This window comes from Chiroxiphia lanceolata, chromosome 4, assembly GCF_009829145.1.
Source record: "Chiroxiphia lanceolata isolate bChiLan1 chromosome 4, bChiLan1.pri, whole genome shotgun sequence".
In the NCBI taxonomy this organism is placed as follows: domain Eukaryota; kingdom Metazoa; phylum Chordata; class Aves; order Passeriformes; family Pipridae; genus Chiroxiphia; species Chiroxiphia lanceolata.
Genome location: NC_045640.1, coordinates 49,259,030 through 49,280,176, shown reverse-complemented (window position 1 = coordinate 49,280,176; position 21,147 = coordinate 49,259,030). Strand labels below are relative to the sequence as shown.

The following is a 21,147-nucleotide window of genomic DNA, read 5'->3' as shown; positions in this document are numbered from 1 at the left end:
TCATCCTAAAAACAATAAAGATCCTACTGCATTCTCAAGCATTGCACTAGGGAGCCAATGAAGTCACGCCTGTATCCAAAATCTACTTCAGCAGCAGTCAAGCCAAGGTCCTTATGGAATTCAGGTTCATAATTTTTGTTTAAATCAATAGAAGTTAACTGCCAAATACATCTGAGAATCCTGCCAAAGTTTCATCATAACTCTAAGAAAAAGAGGCAATTGTTTCCTGGGACTGGATCTAAAAACACCTCTGAAGGGATAAACCTGAAAGTTCTTAAGTTTCTTAGTAAGTAACTTGAAAAAAAATTTCTGCACATACAATTACTGAGTGTTTTATGAGCATGGACAACATATGGTCTGTACACAATGGAACAAACTAAGAAAAATCTGTCACAAATACCAAGATTCATATATGCAGTAGACAAGGCAATAAATATGAAAGCTCATAAAACCAGGGAAATGGAACATTCCATCAGACCTTTTTTAAAGGTACACAAGGCACGTAGTGCTTAAACCCACTGCTACTTAACTCAACTCTTAACAAACTAGATTTAAACCATAGTTTAGTTTCATATCCTAAGCAGGAACAATTTTAGATATATCAGGAAGCTTTTTCCTCTAGTGTTTTAAAAGGTAGTAGAAGCACATAGTGACCTTAAATATTTTTTTGTCTCATCTAACATCTGGATAAACCCAGTCTATATTTCACTGAAATCAATGGAGAGAGACCCCTGTTCAGAGGGGAATAATAATTATAGTATTTTGGATGTGTTTAGAGTCTGTGTTTAACCACAGCTTGTTTACAAGCTTGTTTACAGATGGTGACTGAACAAGCCTAATTTTACCTGCTTTGCATGGTCAGTACAAAGTATTGCCTTTGTGCAGCAACATGTTTACTTAAACGCTGTAAATAATATCTGAAGCTGATTGAGGAAATTATTTCTATCAGTAGTTCCAGCATCATCATTAGCTAGTGTTCAATCCTTTTCAGCCTTGACACCTTTTAATTTTACATTTCTGCAGTTCCAATCCCCTGTTAAGCCATTGGTTCCCCACTGGATGGCAGTCCCTGCAATGTTATTCACTGTGGGAGGAAAGGCTGACTTTAAAAGCAGCGTATTGAAATCTCATACTGCTTTACACATGAATATGTACAAGAAATATTACAGCGGTGAGTATATTTGCAACCATTTTTCATGATGCCAGAGTGTAAGTATGTGCAAGACTTTTCTGTTGATGTCTTTAGCTCCCATTCCTTTTCCAATTGAAATTTCAGGGCTTAACACCTGCATGGAAGGGTAACAGTTTGCACTTCTATGGAACCAGCCAAAAATTTCAAAGCACTTTATACAATCTGAGTCAATTAAGAAGGCATTGTGTGTGAGTGTACATGCTGACTTTATACATAGCTCATAAAAGGGGAAAAAATCTGCAGTTTTCAAAGTTGTGTGAATTACACAGAATTACAGTGTTTATATAGACTTCCACTGTATGTCTAAAGTGGGGGAGAAATTAAATGGCTAAAAAGAAATTACTATGTAAATGGTTTAAATACAGTAGGTCAGAACTACATAGTATTGATATTATGACTGATGTCCTTAAATTAGAATTGAAAGTCAAAGCATAGATTGCAGAGGTAGAGAAAGTCATGTGGACTTCACCAGGATTTCTGTGTGTATGGTTATAAAGAGTGAGGGTTATGTAGGGTGAGTTTACTGCCGCAAGGTTTTAGAATTATTCCTGCCAAAAGCTGGAGCTGTCCATGCTGGCGTCTGTCTGGAAGCAGAAGGTAAAAAAGTGTTGGTACAGCCCCCATAAAATACTGCAGTCTATAAGATGCATTTCCCTCAGGTAGCAGGGGTTTCACCCTGGTGTATTTTAAGGCAATGAGAGTCTCTTGTTTTGCCTGTATAGAAATTTATATGACAGCTTATTACAAATACGTCCTGTAGAGGTCTCTTCAAAAGTGAAAGGGAGATAAATGAAAATAGGAGGAAGAATGTGTGCATTGGTGCCTGTAGAACAGACCCCTTTCAACACCCTTTACAGATGCCTGCATCTGAGCATTTCAAAGACTACTGTCTGTCACACAGACGACTGGTTTTGTGCCCCTTTTACAGATGTAATTTTGAGATGGTAAAGTGACTAGCTTAAAGTTATGTAGCAGCTTAATAGCAGAGCTAGGACTAAAATTAAGTTCTAATTGTCAGTTTTGCATACTATTAACAACATTAAGGACTGTCAGTTCAAAACAAGCTTTCACTAGAGTTTTTACAATAGTTTTTTTATTCTAGGTATTTTCAGGGTAACAATGGCTTTTTAAATGCTTTTGTCAAAGGGCGTGTTCTGTAGAAAAAAAACATTGCAGCAACATTTTATTGAAACTTTAAGCACAGTACGTCCCCTGCAGTACATGTTGCTTACTAGTTTGTTGGCAAGCTCCTCTGTTTCCTGAGATGTAAACTGTTTCAATCCAAGATCATTCCTTTGCCCTCCTTTACAACTCATATATTATTGAAATGGTTGCTCACAGCTCTCTCCAATTAGTTCATTGCGCTAAATTTTCTCCCTTGATAAATTTTGAAAGGATCTCTGTCATATGTTCACTTCTGTTAGCCCTTTTGCTTCATAAACTTCTGCCGAAATATCATGTTATTCATTTCCAAGCACACCTTGCTTTAAAACTGCCTCTGATGCTGTGGTGGCTCCTAAATTAGAGGACCAGAGTTCAGCTTTGATGTTGAGCCTGATGGTGCCCCTCTGTCTCCTCCTGTTGCCCGTCTGTTTGCAGACACGTGCTGTGTCTCACCCAACTCAATTTGTAAGCTTCTTGGGACAAGGACAGCCTCTGTTTCTGCTGTACCTTGTCCGTGTAAAAGACTCCTTGGCATTTTGGTTACACCCATAGTAGATTTTGCATTAATTAAATTTTATCATGAGAAACCCTATCACCAAATTCCTGGCCAACAATACTGTTATTTCTGTCAGATTGAGGTTTCAGATTACTTTCTTTCTAAAGCTCTCTTTGCCACTTTTCCACAGTTTTGTACATCCGCTTTCCTTTCCTTTCTCTCCACCCTCCTCCCCCGCTTTCTGCTTGCAGGGAAATGCTTGTACCTCATTAGTGTGGCCCATTTCTTTGCATTTCTGAGGCCTTTATTCAAACCCCTTGGCCAGCAACTTTCTCCCTGTTTATTGTGAGCTTTTCGCTGCCTGGGAGAGTGCCCTGACACACCCTCCACTCCTGCCCAATCCTTTTCCATGCTGACGCAATTTGTTTTTTTGGTCTGCTGCCTGTCCCGAGATAACCTCGTTCACTATCCCCACACAGTCACATCCTCTTACTTAGGAAGAGAGTTTTCTTCTCAGATGAATCGTCTTGGTTGGGTAGACTGCTGTAATAACCCGCAGACTGTGGGTAGATAATCTGGGAGACAAAGCATGTTACTTTTTATTGTACTTTGAGCTGCCACCACAGACAGAGGCAAGTTCTGCACAGAGTAAGGCAAACAGCCATATGGCAATGAAGTTACAGGAGCTACAGTGCAGTTGGACACATATGCTTATTCTGAGTCACTGTCCCTTCAGAAATGGTGAGGACAAGGAAAAATTGTGGGAATTTAATGATTTAGTACTTATCTGCAGGGGAGGCAGAATATTCAGTTATTGTTGGTGATTTCTAGACTGAAGAAAATATCCCTAAATAAAAAATGTCCCACAGGGTTAGAAAGACCAGTCATTCATTAAGGATAAACTTGGAGTACAGTCCAAAGCTTTGTTCCTGTCTGAGATAGAAACTTCTTTATGGCGCGAATACATCTGAGTCCAGAGTTTTGGTTTGGCCAGCTGTACAGACAGTCATGGTCCAGTTGTGAGTGGTATCCAGAAATACAGAACAGGCTCTCAGTGTTTGGAGATATCATTTAAGGTTTTTTTGTTGTATGGGCAACTGTTTATAGGCTTCCCCAGTATACGAAGTGGAACCATGTTTGTGCTCTGAAGTTCAGGTGGTGAACTATGAGTTGCTGTGTTGCCCTAATAAATTCAGAACAAATTATATCTACCTGGAAAGTCCCCTGTATTCTCTTGTGTTCATTTATGAAATGGACTTGCACATAGATTAAGTATTAGTGGACAAAAGGAGATTGCTTTGCCATAACATGATTTTGAAGCATTTTATTAAAGACTTTTCATAACTGAGATTTCCTTACCCTGTACATATTTACCTGTCTTGTAGTGGGGGCTTGGATGAGACTTATTATAGGCAACTTTGTGATATGTCTTCAATGAAGGAAACATCCTTTGGTCCTAGAGAGCACACTGTGGGTTCACACACGAGCTTTAAGGCAGCTCCATGCTGATTGCCCTCCACATAACCTTTGACTCTAGTGGCCTTTGAAGATTCCAGTTTTAGATTTGTATTTTCTTATTGATTACAGAGTATACTTTTTGAGGTTACCATTATTAAAAGTACATGGTCATTGTTGCTCTGTGGTAATGCCTAGAGGAGCAAACTCATGTTGGCTTTCATTGCTTTGGCTGTGCAAACCCACAGATGGCATTACTGAGTTCGCAGGAGGTTGGGTTGGGAGGGAAGAGGACTCTGGTGATTTAGAGCTCTTCCTCTGGAAGTGCTACCTGCTCCATCCCTCCAACCCGAAGTCTCAGGTGGATTTGCATACACAGTGGAATTGAAACTCTTTGGTTCCTGCCAGAAAGTTGCTTCTGACACATTTCAGGAAGTCACTTGCACCATACATTTGACATGTTTTCTTATCACCTTAAAAACTATCTGCTCAGCTTTAATTCTTACCTGCTTTTGTATTTTGGGAGGATCTCACCTAAGCTGATTTTTATCCTGGAGCCTCATTTTTTCACATTTTACTTCGATACATTACCCTCTTGGGACATGTTGAAGAATTTCCTGGTGGGAATTGCTTCTGGGTGAACTGTTGATATTTATGTCTGTGAAAGTTGGATGTTTTGCACTCTGTAAACACAGACTTCTTTTAAAGTCAAACAGTCTGAGAAATATAATTGCATTATATTATTTGATGACAACAAGGATACATGATTTTGACTTATCTTACTAATGCAGTACTTTTTTTGCTGATGAAAGGAAAGTCATGGGAAGTGTACTATCTTGGTCAAAGATCTTTCATATGATTACAGTTCATCCTTAGTAAAACCCAAGGGTGACCGTCAGGATAGAAGAGGATGTGGGTTATTTTGAATAGCTTCTTTATATACCATTTGTCTATGTGACTTGATATTGTAGGTGAAAAGGGTTAATCTAGCCCCAGCATGATCAGACATCTGCAGGAAGGCAGACTATACTTAATCTAATTACTGAAATATTTAGTCAACAGGTTCAGACACTAGAACATATTTTTCTCCTGAGTCTAAAAGAGGACATCCAGGATAGGAGAGAAACAGGACTATATAGCTTCATGAAAACAAAGTTTGCTGACTGGCTGAATCAGTCTTATCTGCTGTAACTAACAGAGAAGACAGGAGAATGATAAAACCCCAGGGGAAGGGCAGGAGGAGACATAGATATTTACCTTCTGCTCCTTAAAAATAAAGTTCTTTGCAGCAAAGGGGACTCAATAACTGGAGATGATGTTTGAAGAGAAGTGCACCTTGTGTTGCTGCGGAAGATACGAAAGACTCTCAGGAGAGGTTAGGCAACCAAGATGGAGTCCTGCGCTTGTGTTTCAGATGCACGGAGCAGCAATGATAGGTATGTCTCACATGTTGCAGAGCTACCAAGGGGATGATGACATGAATTAGGTTATCCACATGCCACAAGATAAGGCCATACAGAGATGCTAGCTGAAGTGCTGGAAGCAGCACAGCTACATCAGCTTGGTGCCATGGGGATATAAAAACTTGTTTAGTATTAGTTTAGGTACAATGTTCACTGTACTGTGCTCCTTCAAGTCCTGAAAATAAGTCACTTGGTGATACCTAGATCTTACTTGTGCTGTGTAGCATAGCCTTTGTATTTTATTTCATTTGTGAGTAAAGTGGTTGAGGTTGAGCATTTCTCTTAGACAAATTAGGTGTAAGGAAGCAGGAAGGTAGAGTTGAGGCAAGAGCATCTATGGACTGTGGGGAAGTCTTGGAAAGATGTGCCTTAAGCTCTTGAGGAGCCTGACGGGGGAAAGAAAGAACATCATTGCTGGAGCCTGGAGAATGCTTTCAGGCCAGATACAGTTTATCTGTATGAAAAGTCCTCCCAGCCAGAGCAGTAGGAAGCAAAACTGAGGTCCAATACCAAAATATGCTGACTGTTCGCAGAATGATCTCTGTCAGTGTTGGGATAATTTTCTTCTATTTTTTTATAAGCATCATTTAGCTGTTGTTATCTCTTTGCCCTGTTTCAAGTTTTGCAAGGGAAGTTAGATCCTTATGAAGATTCCCATAGATAACAATAAAAATCAGCAGTGTATGTCAGTGAACCTCTGACCAAACGCAAGTTTTTTTCCTGCAACATTAATTTCTGGATTTACCCAAGAAATTAATTTTTTATTCCTTCTTTTATTTTATATTTTAAAAAACTGATGTATGTTCAGTTGCTTGCAGTTAGTAGCGTGACAATAATAAGCCATTAAAAGAAGGAAGGGACTTTGCAGATGAGCTCAGAAAACTCTTGCTGCTCGTCAGGGACTGGGCAGCAGTGACTGTGAGGGAAGCTGAGGAAGCTCTGGCAGAGCAGGTGTGGTGAGGAAATGTGGAGTTAGACAGGGAGGGATAAATGGGAGGGAGGGAGGGAAGCCAGCTGTATCCTGGGATTTGTAGGTGGTGACAAGAAAACTGTATTTGCCTGACAGTAGAAAGTGAGCAAGTGGGACATCTGTCATCCCTACTTTTCAGCTCTATGGAAAATACTGTTAGAGCTTCAAAGTCATGTTGCCTTTTCAAAATGACATGATCAAATACCATGTTTCATTGAGGATCATGGTCTACCTTAATCCCATGCATGATCTTTGCCTTTTGCCCCTGGTTTGTTAATTCACTCAGCTGTTTTGTGCACACTTATCAGACATGTAAGAGCCAGACCAGCATTTCTGATCGTTATCAAGGATGATACTTTGAGCTCTAAAGCAGTCACATACGTGAATAAAAGGCTTGCAATTTGTACAATTTATTAGCTACTCTTTTCCAAAGCATGAAAATCAATGAAGCTTTATAACCCTGTTGCAAATAGGGAAAGAGAGAGTTTTAGCTGATGGAGACAGCAATTGCAATGAAATATGCATTATGAACCTATGAACATGTTCCTTTTTACAGAACACTGTTGGGAAATGCATTAACTGTTAACCACCAGTTAACTGGCAGGTCAGGCAGACAACCCAAATGTAAAGGTCTGTTACCCGTTACAGCAACTGTAGGTATGACAGCTCAGCTGGGAAGCTGGCACAAATCAGCAAGATCTTGTCAGTGAGCTTCCCCTGCTGCCATCTGTTTTCTAGTGATTTGGAGAAGAGCACCCTTTGGTCTCTGGAAATACTAGAATGATCAGCAGTTACTCTCATGAATACTCAATCAAAGCAAATGAGTCTTTCCAATGAATGAGTATAAACTCTCTGTGCACCCACTTAAAAAAAATCTAGTGCTATAAAATATGACTATGAACTGTAGGGAAAAGAGCAGTTAGTTGTATTTCAAGTGTCCACTGTTAGGCTATGGTTTTATGAAAAAGGACTTTAATTCCTCAAAGAAGGGATAAATTAAAAAGAAGGATAATGATTAAAAGGAAAGAGTTTTGCTTGGGAAAATTATTAGCAACTCATTAAAATACCTGAAAGGCAAAATAAGTTGATTTTGCTTTTTAATAAATTATGTGAAAAAGTTTTCAAAATTAAGCATTGCTTTGAGTATAATTGAATGTGTTTTGGAAGTGGAAGGAAAGGAAAGTATGGAGATGTGCTCAAAGGAATCCCACTCTTGTCCACTGAGCTTTCAAAAACTGTCAAAATCTGGGGGTGATGTATAAGACCACAGACTGAAAAAGTGGCAAGATAGAAGTATTTCTAGTCATACCAGAAAAAACTCTACTTTTGGCAAATAGTAAAAGTAAAGTTTCAGAAAATGTCCAAACCAGTCTAACAGTGTGCTGCTTTTTTTAGTTTAATTCTGCAATTTCCTGAATCCTCAGTGAGTTTGTTCAAGCCAAAAGAGCAGAAAACTAAACTATAAAAAAAGAGTGATTCATTTTGTGCCAGCTAAGCTTTCTGACCTGGTTCTCCATTGCATCAGATGGGTGCCCATGCTGGCCAAGGGGAAGGGCGGGTGGAGCCAAGGGTCAGAGGAGGTGGAACCATTGTTTTGAGCAGCAACTAGCTATTCAGTAAGGCACGGTTTTACAGTATGCTGAAGCCAAAATTAACTCAAATACTATGCAAAGAGGAGATTCCAAATTATGGGTTTTGTCCAAGTGATAGGAACCTCTGTGATCTTTTTCTTTTGAGTTGTTGCACATAAAAAGGAATGCATTTAATATTTCAGGTCAGAATAGTCAGAGAAAATTGAAATCGAAAACAAAACATTTTTGAAGTGAAATGAAGAGGATGTGGAAACATGAATTCAGACGTACATCAGAAATCAGGAGAAAGGAGCCAAATCTGTTGTTTTACTTTTAGATAGACCGTAAGATTTTAAATAAATAAAAAAGCCAGAGCCTTACTTAATTACAAATGGCAGTAATTACCCAGCTTCCACCAAGATTTCTTTTATTCTGTGAACCAGGCCACCAAACACTGGTAGTCAGTGCTTTGGTTCCAGTTTGATCTTGCAGTTGGCATACAGGTAAAACTCCTAGGGGGTTTAGGTGGCAACCCTCCAGAAGGGAATGACAAAATAATTCAAACATTTCCCCATTTGTCATGTCATTCCTTCTCTGGATGTCTTTTTGGGGTCCAGTGTATATGTGGAATGATCCATGGTGGCACAGTGGGTAAGAAATTGCTTTTTCTTGTTAAATACGTGTGATGATTCCACAAGCGGCTTGATCTGTCTTTACTAGGCAAAATACCCAAGAAATTCACTAAGTATTTTGCCTGAAAAAAAGACTGGGGAACAGGATCTAGACTGTGAATTCAGTCCCTGCATCACCTGTGGATCAGTCACTCAAAGACTTAAATGGTAAGTCCATTCATGGCCCCATGTGTATGGAGGGCAATTTTAGAAAGATCTTATACCATCCTAGCCTAATGGGAACCCAACTTTGCTGCTATTTGAATTGAGGTAAGCCATGGTCCTTTCCTGTTTCTGTTGGGAAGTTCACCAGGCATGTCATGAAAGGTTATCAGTGTAACCCAGCCCACATTCATTGCAGGATAAAACCAGTGAATTTCAAGTAGAGGAACAAAAGGTCAGAGCACTGCAAACCCAATACTGCTACCAGCATCTTGGGTTACAAGGTTACGGTACAGAGGAAGGAGGGGGTTGAAGTGTAGCCTAGTAAACACTCAGTCAGGTCTCAAAAATAGAAAGTGACATAGATTCTAACAGGAGAAATATGAAGCTACTGTATAGTACATATTCACCTGTCATTATCACTTACATATGCTGAGAGGGAGGGCAGCTGGCTCCAAACTTCTCTCCTAAGCAGAGAGATATTTTTAAATGAAGTTAATGCATTAAATTTAATATAATTTGGCAGCAGGAGGACTCTGGAACTTTCATGAACATTTTGGAAATGCTTCACTTTGGATAACAGTATTTCATGGTCTCTCGTGTTGAGTCAGTATTGTTCTAGCAGTTTACGCTCGGGCAAAATGGTGTATAAAAATGATAAAGCTCTTATTCTGATGCAGTCAATTCATTTGAACAGCCTTTTAGTTAAACTGCTGCACATTTCCTTTTCATTTGCTGTATACCAGAAAGCAGGTCTTTGAAGGACTATCTTCAGTCTATATTCTTTGCTTCTTAGGAAACCTCTAAGTTGAACATAGTTCATTGCAAGTGAAATAACCGTGGTGCCATCTTTGATTCATGAGTATCTCCTCTTTTGCATCATCTGCAAAATTTTATGTAAGACAACAGCTTATATACTGTTGTCTGATATAAGCGTAGAAGAAAGACTCTAGCTGGGATATTTACACTGCTATTGCAAGTTGTATTGGAAATAAATAATGCAGGCATAGATACTAATGCAGCAGTAATAAAGGTAGTTAGAAATTCTCACTTCACCTTTGAAAAGAAAATAGAAGACAACAAGGTAGGGAGATTGGCCAAAAGACTCTATCAACTGTTGGTTTGTGTAAGCCAGAGTCCTATTAGTCTCCAGCTATGCTTCTGAGTCAACTTGCTGGATTAGCTGAAGTGCCAGATCCTGCTTTGCTGGAGTGCCAGATCCTGCTTTGTCTCTCAGTGCATGTCAACATTGGAACAAGCCATAAAAAAGCAGGCTCTGTTTCACAAATACCTCCAAGGATTTCAAAACTTTTGAAATCTTCTGAAACCTCTAATCAGGCATGACTTTGTTGAAACCCCTGCTTGCAGAGTGAAAAGGTCAGTCTCTGTATTTAAGTTTTTCTCTTATGTACACTGGACTTGCAAAATCTAGTCAAAAACGTCAAAACTGATCATTTGAACAAATGTGTTTGACGAAGCAGTTTCTGAAGCAAAATCTGTTCATTAAACAGACTCAGTGTAGTTTCACTCCAATACTAAGGCAACTAAAAGGAATGGGTCTCTCACTCGAAGACTCACACACAGAATAGGATTTTTTTAATCATTTCTTCTTGCTACATCTCAGCCTCACATGCCTCTGTGAGCCTGGAAGTGGTTGCATGGTTTCCAACTATATTGATCATAAATGTTATTGGCAGTTCATTCCTGCATAAGGGCTGTTAGTGTACCTCTGTCCTGTACTGTAGAACTATTTATTTGATTCTTTTCAGACAAACCGTGGACTTTTACTCTCCTGATAACCACATTCCTAGTACCTGGAAGTAGTGTAGCATCCTGGTGCTGCCAATGTGTTCCCATGTATCCAGGAAAATTTCTGGGTATTTTTGTAGGAGGGCTGCTATGATTCTGAATAAAGAGCGAATGTAGCTTCCCTGTCTTAAAATCAGGCTGTTTTAGATAACCTGAACCAATTTACAGTAATTCTCCTTTAAGTGCTTTAAAGTTTGATTATCTCCTTGTAGTTTACATCCAATCTAATGCAGTGCAAACAGTGCTGAATTGGGCTTCCAAGAGACATGCAGACACATTATGCAAGTTATATAATTTAGGAAACCATGGTATTTGTGTATGTTTGCCATGCCAGCCTCTGAAAACAAAACCATCTCTTCTTATTTTGGTATCCATAACCAAAGTACAAATTGGGCTTTGCCAGTGTATTACAGAGACTGACATTTACCAATGATTACTCTTTGTATTATAGTAACAGTTAATTTTTGTGGGAGCCATAAGCCTGGATCAGGCTTTTAATGTTCCAGGTACTATATAGCTAAACACCAAAATGACGGTTCCCCAGAAACTTTCAATGAAACTAAGTAAAGCAATTCAGTAGCCACTTGATATTATACTGACAAATCATATAGAAATTCATAGGAGCATAGGATCAGAAAATACAGTTAGGATTACCTGGTTTGATTTATTAATACATTCAGGCCCGCATCATGCCTGTAACCTGCAGCTAAACTGGAACATTTATTTGAAAGAGCTGGAAAATAAAGGGAGTTAGGTTGGAGATGCAACAGAGAAAGGAATTGGAATTAGCATTGGTCACAGTAATACAACTTTGAGTGGACAGACATGATAGATAGATAGAAAGATAGACAAATAGATAGATGGATGATGTCAGTTTTGTTTGGCAACTGGGCTTAGAAAGATAAGCTGTAAGTCAGCAGAAGGTAATTCCGTATCCCGGGACCCACCATAACAAATGTTTCATTCAGATACTTGTTTCAAAAAGAGAAAAGGGAGAGATAAGAGACAAAAATTGCAGCAGGGCAGTTCTGGAGTAAGTCTGACAAAACAGGATCAATTTAGCAGCAAGACAAGTAGGTGATACAAACCATAATTGATAGAAATCCACATATAGTAATTTATTTATATATTTATAGCCCTGGTTCACAATAATGTCCGCTTTTTCCACACTGTTTATTAATTTCCTCAGTCATCAAAGACACAAGAAGGGAGACCCTTTAAATACAGGTAAAGAGTGTTTATTTTGCCTTTTTATAATATTATTGACTAAACTACCTGGTAGTGTTAATAGTAACTAACTACAAACAAATGATTACTCATGGTTGATGTAATTTGTCATACCAGGTCGCTCAAGGTTCAGGAAGGAATTAAAGATCAAGCAAAAAAACTTGCAATAGTTAAATGCAACAAAGCAACTCAATGATAGCTTATGGGAATTCTGTTTAAGTCATGCTCTCACCACCTCTACAGGATGTGTTTGCTGGCCACTGCTCCCTCTGCCCTCTGGTTACCCTGAACCATACATAACCCAGGAAAAGAGCTGGCTTTTGTGATTACAGATTCCATGAAATTCTTGCATGAGTGGAGTCAAAAGCTTGTTGCTCCTGAAGGGAGCAACAATGGTGTCAATGAACCTTTGCAGTCCCAAGGTGGTTCAAGAACTTATGAATCAGGGAGGTGAAAAACAAAGAGCAATGTCAGTCATTTTAGGCAGCTTGTTTCAGATGTTACTAGCTATCTAATATGTGCTCAAAACCCCCTGATTCCTGCATTATACAGATGATGTGTAGTGTTTCTTGCACATCATTTTATGTTTATTTTCCATATCCTTGGGGCCTTTGCAATATAAAAACAAAGAAGTCACATACCCATAGCTTAGAAAATATCCTCTCTGTCTTTCAGTCCAACATTGTTCCTGTTACACAGTCAATGCACAGTCACTAATTCTATAAGCCTACTAGGATGTTATATCACCTATTATGAAAGCCTGTGATGAAGGTGACTCAACACAGTAAGCAGGTTATCCTGTTGCGTAATTTGCTTTATAGTAAAAGTAGATGTGGACTCAACTAACAAAGTTTGCTTTGAGATCCACATTTTTCTGAGACTCAGATTCGCTTAAGTAATTCAAAATGCAATTCCACTCCCCTCCCCTCCCCATTCCCATTCCCATTCCCATTCCCTTTCCCTTTCCCTTTCCCTTTCCCTTTCCCTTTCCCTTTCCCTTTCCCTTTCCCTTTCCCTTTCCCTTTCCCTTTCCCTTTCCCTTTCCCTTTCCCTTTCCCTTTCCCTTTCCCTTTCCCTTTCCCTTTCCCTGTTTCCCTTTCCCTGTTTGCCTTTCCCTTTCCTTTTCCCTTTCCCTGTTTCCCTTTCCCTTTTTCTTCTCTCTTCTCTTCTCTTCCTAAAAACACCCTAAAATTCACATACAAACCAGATATTTCTTTCAGTGCCTTAGGTAATTCTGCCCTGAGTTGTTCCCTTTGGGAATGTAATTGGCGACAGTGGAGGAAATGAGATTCTGTTGAGTGCAGGAGAAGGACTCTGGGGATCAGTTCCTGGAGCTTCATTGCCCAAAAGCTTTGTGTATGGCTGCTTCACTGAAGGTCAGGAAAGTGTCCTGGACAGTGCTTATCAGCTGGAGCTGCCTCTTTCACTCTTGTGCCCACCAATACAAAATTGAAACATCACGTGTAGTAAAACATAATCCTCTGGGCTTCAGAGTGCTGGAACCATGGTGGGAAACAGAGGATGGTGAGGAGAAGAGAACCCATGTGGCCTGCAGAAATAGAAGTGATGGAGGCTCAGAAGGTATGGGGGGGACATCAGAAAGGGGGAGAGGTAGCAGCAGTAGGGCTTCTTTCTCCCATTTTGTCTGTGTCTAAAGAAAGTTACACTTTATTTATGTAGTGTATAAGCTACTATACACATCCCTCAGTCACTGCAGCCGAGAGGAGAAGTTGGGATGTATGAGTAGGGCAATATGAATGTGATGAAAGTCTCTAATCAGATATGGCATGCAAAGGGGGATTCCTTTTTCCAGACAAAAGGTAAACATAATTTCTCAGGCACTTACAATTGCTTATTTGACAGAAATTGATGCTTGGAACTAAGTGGACCCAACATGATGCTTGTTTACAAGCCAACCTGATAATTCTTTCAACCAGCTTTTTTAATTTGTGTTGATACTTAATTTTTTATGTTATATGAGTGCAAGTTAGCATAATCTGAGAATATGTGAACTGGTGAAAACTGATGGACTGTAGGTTTGTACTTCAGGCTGTCTATGCACTTTGGGTGTAGAACACTTTGTGTTTCATACTGTTGCTTGAATGCATGAAACTGGGGATGCAGGACCATGAATGGAGATACTGATCCAAGGCTGTTGTGACTGGCACAACTTCACTGAGGTCGGAAGCACCACAGTAATTTATACCATCTGGGAATATGATATATTCTAACAATTTTAAGAACTGACTAGCTTAATAGAGCTGATGAGCAAGCAGGAGCTTGATACATCCTTTCACGTGGAAAACTCTGTGCAGTTCAAATATTTACATTCATGTTTCAGAATGGACATGCATACTCTTCTCTCTGTCTCTCTTACTCTACAAGATTGCTCCAGACTTTTGAAATTATTGGGTTCCTGAGGAAATGTGCTTCCCAAGCATTTTAAAAAAAGAACAGTCCATGGAGGCAAGAAATGAATGCAGGACAGGTATTAAGACATTTCCCTGCAACAATCATAAGCAATATAGATAGTCTCTCCTAATCTTAACACCTTGTTTCTTTTACATTGATCCTACTATATATTACAAATTAATGGAAGACCAGGAGAAGACCTCCTGCTCTTATTCCATGTCCCTGGGTTCAGCCTGTGTCACGCTGGGTACTTTTATGCAAATAAAGGATAGCACATATAGGTTATTCGAAATGAATTACAGTAGCTCCCTACCCAAGCCACACAGGATTTCAAGTGTTAACATATCTAGGTAAGTGTTATAACTGTTGTCACACACCGAGATTTTACATGTCTTAAAATGGATTGTTTGCTGCTGGCCATTTTACATTCAGTACTGCTGATGAAGCCTAGAGACACTTCTGCTAGAGGTGCTGCATCTCTTCTTTTTCTAATTTTGTTGTCTTAAACTGAAAATTATCATCATTGGCATGTTCAAGGCAGTGAACACGCTTTGGGTATCATCCGCAGCAGTGTTTTTCGTCAGCAGAATCTGAGGATCACCTAAACCCTGGTGTGGTGATTTATAGTTACATTTTTGCCAGAGCGCTGAATGCCTCTGGTTGGCACCTGTGTGATACTGCCGTCTGACTCCCTAGCCTCAGGGCACATCATTCAGTACCAGATACTGGCTCTGTTCACCTCTGAAGCATTCTGGAGCCATGATTTGACATAGATGAGATGAATACACTTGATGACTGAATTTCTGTCAAATTCACTAAAGCACATCATATAGAGTTTATAGACTCTATACTATCTGCAGCAGGACAGTATATGCCTCGTCTGGCATAACATCTGTCAAAATAAGCTTCCCCTCTCTCTGTCCCCAAAGATTAATAAGCTGTCTCTCTGTCCCCAAAATTTAATAAGCTGTATATTACTGAATCTGCTGTGTAGCTTGTGGCCACAGTGGTTTTGATCTGGTGGAAGCCAGCCTAAAACTGTCACATCAAATCCTGGCCCCAGGTGTATGCTTTGTGGTCAAGGGCACAGTACTGAAAACTGGGCTTCCTGCCTAGCTAGCCCAGGGCTAAGATACAAACACCCATTCTGTTCAGAGCATCAGCTTTTAGAACAGTCAGAACTAGAACCAAAGGAAAGAAATACAGGGTACCTTGAATGATCTGAAGTAATCTATTGCCACGGCTTTGAATTTTTGTTGTGTTTACTTTTTATATGTATTTTTTGTTCAACAGTTTCATTTCCAATAGAAGGAGTGGCTGCATACACAGAGGGTGGAGTATTTCCTTTTTGACTTTAGAAGCCCCATTGGAGGAGGCCTGTCATTCCATTCTACAAGGGTTAAATATGATGCTGGGAATAAGCATGCTCCTTTCTGTTTTCTCTTGCAGACAAAAGGAGTAAAATGCTGTCTAAAGAGTCACTGACTGCTCATGTCCTCATTGCTGTGTCTGGAGGCTCTGAAAGGCTGTGGCAACCAAAATCTTGTGCAAGACTGTGGATACCTCTAAAAGTAATGTCATTGGATGCCATAGTGTTTCAGTGTGCAGCTGTAGTTTCCAAGCTGATCCTGCCCCTACCCCTTTCAGAGTTATTGAGACAGAGTGCATAAGCAAACTACATAAGGGTCTTGGGCACTGTGGACCTGAAATTCTGAACCTAAAGGTGCAAGCAGAAGCCTCAGATACCGTAAGATCATTAGTTACAATATTTACCGTAGAAATCAAGGATGTCCATGGGAATTAATCAATAAAAGATTCTCCAGAAGGACTCCCTTCTTTTTTTATTATTCCCTTTATCCTCACTGCAGAGCTGAATTAAATGTATGCCAAAAAAACTACAGAAAAGGGAAGAACAGTGAAAGACTATATCAAATTCAATTACATCTGAAAAAAGAGCTCTCAACTCTGATATGTGTCAGCTCCCAAATTCTTTCAGAGTGAATTATTCTAAAGTGGAATGAGGGAGACTGATTCCAAAACAGGTTTTCACACATGAGTTATTCTGCAATAGTTATTGCAATGTATGTGTACTCTGTCCTGGTCAGAATTAACTTTTCAAGTACAGACAAGCCATTCCATTAGAGTTGAGCAAATTACAAAAACATTTAATAAAGGTAATTAGTTATAAAATCTGCAGTAACATTCATAGTTCATTTAAGTTTTGCTTTTCACAAACATTTTGTTATCTGGCACTAAACCTCCTATATTTTTCAAGCAATAGGGAACCTTTTCAATTCTTCTGTGGCAGTGTTTGCCAAAGTATTTGTAGCAGAACTTTTGATATGCCTGATCTGAAAATTGTTAACGAATAGGCAACTCAGGGACCACTTGAAACTTAAATAATGAAATCTCTGTTAACAGTACTCATAGCATTGCAGACGTAAATTATTCCTGAACAGCCTACTGGGTCATGTGAATGTTTACAATTTTCATAAAGGGAACACAAAGAGAACTGTCAAAGACAGAAGGTTGCACATCCCCATTTGCCCAGACCGTGGCCATCACTAACTTCATTACCACATATTTGTCCTTCAGTGCACATTAGCTCTGATCTCTAAAGCAACAGGGTAATGACGTTCTCAGCGCATTTTGTGTCAAGTTTCAAATCAATGTTGAGTTTGTCATTGACATTTCAATGGCAAGCACACCTCCCTATTCAAAAGATGAATTTTGGCACTGTCTACTTTAGTTAATCCTTTTAAAAGTGCTTAAACATCAACGGTAGTATTTGGCTCTGCATGCATGATTTCTGGGCAACTACTCAAAACTTACTAAGCAATAATCTTTTTGTTTAATCATTCACTGCAAACATGTTACATAAAATGGACTGATAACAGAGTCACAAGACTCTTTTTTCCACTGGTATTTTACAAATTATGATACTTGAAAAACTTTTGAAAGATAGAGGGTACAAAATAAAATTTCCTACTGCTGTGAGAAACAAGAACTTTTTTCAAACCAGTAGAGTTAGCTCTCCTCAAGTCACTAGAGCATCTCTTCCCATGGGAAGCAGATCATCTTTTGAAAAACCCAGGTACTGAAGGATTGCTGCATGTTGTTTTTTTCAGTAGCAGTTTGGGTGAGGCAGACGTGATGCACCATTAGAAGTTGCATAGGTTTTTATGGAGTAAACACTTGTGTACTGTCAAAAAATTTCAAGCAGTTCAGGAAAGTCATCACTGCATACCCACTGGGAGAGACTCTTGGGTCTGAGATGAGGCAATGCTGTTGCTCTAACGCTCTTGGCAAATCCAGATTAGGAGCTGAATTGTATTAATCTCCAGACAGACATTTGCATAGTATGAAAATACACTGGCATTGCTACATGCTCCATTGGCTAGCAGAAATTTCTCCCATCTGTCCTTTTGTTATGCACTTAGAAGGTGCTTAAAGTCCCATGATTCTTCTGCTTCCTTGTTTGTATTCCCCATTTACCTCTTGCTTAAGATGACCTGGTGCCCATGGGCTGGAATGTGTCACCACTTTCTCCTATGCGTGATCTTCTCTCTCTGCCTTTCTGCCAGAACCTTCCCCCTGAGCAGCCTGCTGCAAGCTGTGTTCAACAGGAGCCAAAAGCCGTGTTTGCTTTGCAAGGAGACATTGCAAATGAAGCAGTATTTGTCTCAAAAATGCAAAAAATACAGTGATAGAAAACGCAGGTGTGACTGACGAATAATTTTGCAAAACTGAATGCTGTATTTGTGCAAGCCTTTGGGTTGTTTATTGTGTAAGTATAATGCTTTTAATTGAATAGAAACCAGTCTGGAAAAACAGGAAAGAAAGAATGGCCTGTCTTGAGGTAATTCACCATTCAACAAGCACAAGGGGATTGTTAGTGGACATGCTAGAGCTGCCACCTTTGCTTTTCAGCCCCTAGCAATCAGCTTAGAAGCCTGACTTGAAACAAAGCAGGAGGGAGGGCAGCCTATGAATGGACTTAGAGAAAGGAGATGAGGAAAGCCAGTTGTGACTCTTCCTCTCCAGACACCTTTTCTTTTTTGGTGGAGGGGAGGGTGGAGATGTGAGAAGAAAGGTGAGAAGAAAGATGATTTTTATCTAGGCAATTTTGAAGATGCTATGCCTTTTGGTCAATATTCCTGTAGGTGCTGAAGTTTTACATGTGTAAAAGGTATTTTGTTTTCAGAAAGCTAGATAATTCATGTGGTCTCAGACATTCTGAGCAGTGGGATTACAGGTATCTTAACTCTGTGCAACCTGTAGCATCATAGCAGGTGCGGAGACTTACGGTCCCACTCTCAGACCCAGAGCAGAGCAACTGTACCTCAGGAAAGCTCAAGAGACTGATGCCTAAGACACCGTACTGCCAGGATTTAGCAGGGTATCCAGCCCTGTTGTGAGAAAGGCACGTAACGTCACAAAGTGGTTGTAGCTTTTGACAATTTTCCTGTGTGTACAGTTGAAGAAGCCTGGCTATTTTTGTTTACAAGCATTCTCTAGGCATTTAATGTTTCAAGGGTCTCTAATGCCTTTTGTGGTTACAAGGTTTTCCACAAAACCCATTTCTAACAGTATTAAACCTATAGCTAAACCAGGTTAATCCATATAACTTGTTTTGGTGCAAAGATTTACTCAATTTGAAGAATGACATACAATCCAGACCTGGGATCATAAATGAGGGGATTTTTTTGTTGTAAATGTAGTCTAATTTGTCGACCACACTTTTAAATCTCCGTTTTTTTCAGGATATGTACTTAGATGGTGTTTCCTTCTTTTCCAGCAGTGGCCTGCAGATATCTTACTGGCTTTTCCTTTTCTTTGCTGCCTGTGGAAGTGCCTTTTCCCATGACGGCAGTATGTTGAAGTATTCTTAAAAGGTTCACCTGCAACTACTAATCTCTACCTAAGCCCCCTCCCTTCATAGAATTTATTTTATTCATCTCAAAAATATGTCAAATGGAGATTCTTTCTGTTTCACATTACGTTTATTGAGCATAAAGAGATTGTCTTACAGAGAAATTGCTTTGGAACGTGTCTGTATACATGTTTCTGCATGTGTTTATATTTATATATATATATATATACACACACCTACTCCTATATGCATAATGTACATGCACACATAATATTTATAGAAGAAATGCTAATATAAACAGCTGCTATTTGTTCTCCTAGACTGTTCTTCTGGAATGTAAAATAGCAAGATTTTACAGAGGGCAGTATTTTCAGTAGCTGGCAAACCTTTGAGGGGACAAGGAGGAAGAAGATGTTTGATAACTTTATGAATTCTGGAAGACAAAATAAAATGAACAGAAATATACCTGGAGATGGGTACCCAGCAGCACCTGAAAGATGGTGCTGCTTTGACTGTACTTGGGGGAGGGAATGCTAGCGATACAAAGTGCTCTCTTAGCATGCTTTCCAGTGTGTCCAATCCCCATGCTCTCAAATACAAACTGGGAAAAGATTTATGGTGTAGTTTAGGTGTGGTAAAAGGAGAACAGGAGTCTCATTGGGACGCAGCAAATAAGTAATTAGGGACATGAAGGAAAAGTCTTCTGAACTTCATATGAAGCCATGTGGATTTGTAGGCAAATGGTTTTATACAGTACTTGCAGGTATCTCTCCAACCTCTCTTGTGAACTGGGAAGTAGTATAATACTTTAGACAAAAGAATGAAGTTGCAGTCCTTACTTGTAGGTATTTGTTATATTTACACATCTATGCTAGAAAAAACTTTGTTACATCAAATCTAGCTTACATTGGAAGTAATTTTTTTTTCCACTAACATTTTACCATCTATAAGGGTGTCCTCATTTCACTGTGAATTAAGAAAGCAGCATTAAATTTTGTGATTATTTTTGCATAGATGCATAATGGAAGGGAAGGGAATCTGGTCTTGTCTCACAGAGACTTTTAGGTCTCATCTGTATTCAAATGTTGTTCTTCAAAGCTGAATGCCAACATATAGCCTTTCCTTATAGTCTAATTTATTTATGATTTATAAGATCTGTGTCTTGCCTAATAAGCAATAGAATAAAGCTAACTTAATTGAGAGCTGATTGCAAGTACTGTGAACAGAAACCCTTGTTCTTAAGAGCAAGCCACTGGAGCGTGTTAGCAGCGTATTTTTCAGATGAACTGCTCTCATGCCTTATTTTGGGACTAGAATGAAGAAACTAAGGAATGGATACCAAAAGCCTTCTATTTGTTTAAAGAAGTGTCTTGTACCAACTGAAAATGTATTTACAGATATTTAAGCTTCCTGGGAGATGCTAGCCAGACTGCTTCCTTCCCTGTGATCCTGTGACTGTGTCTCTTCATTGCTTTCTGATATTTCACATAATCAATCTCTGACTTTGTACTACCTGTCATAGCGGTTTATTCCCTGACAAAACCAGAGGCAAGTAATTAATAAAGCAAAATAACTCCAAATAAGTAAATTGAGCTAACTGTACTTTGGGACTTGCAGTCCTATATAATTGGTATTGTTCCTGATAAGGTGATTAACCTTTACAAACCATAACAAAGGTTATT

At 39.3% G+C, this 21,147-nt stretch overlaps 1 long non-coding RNA gene across 1 annotated transcript in view; it reads left to right on the top strand.

The window, feature by feature from the left end:
• Positions 1–7,038: 7,038 nt before the first annotated feature.
• Positions 7,039–21,147, top strand: part of LOC116786331 — a 59,188-nt gene continuing 45,079 nt past the window's right edge. The window contains exon 1 of the long non-coding RNA XR_004356882.1: positions 7,039–7,121. This is a non-coding gene — a long non-coding RNA (uncharacterized LOC116786331). The remainder of the gene's footprint in view (positions 7,122–21,147) is intronic.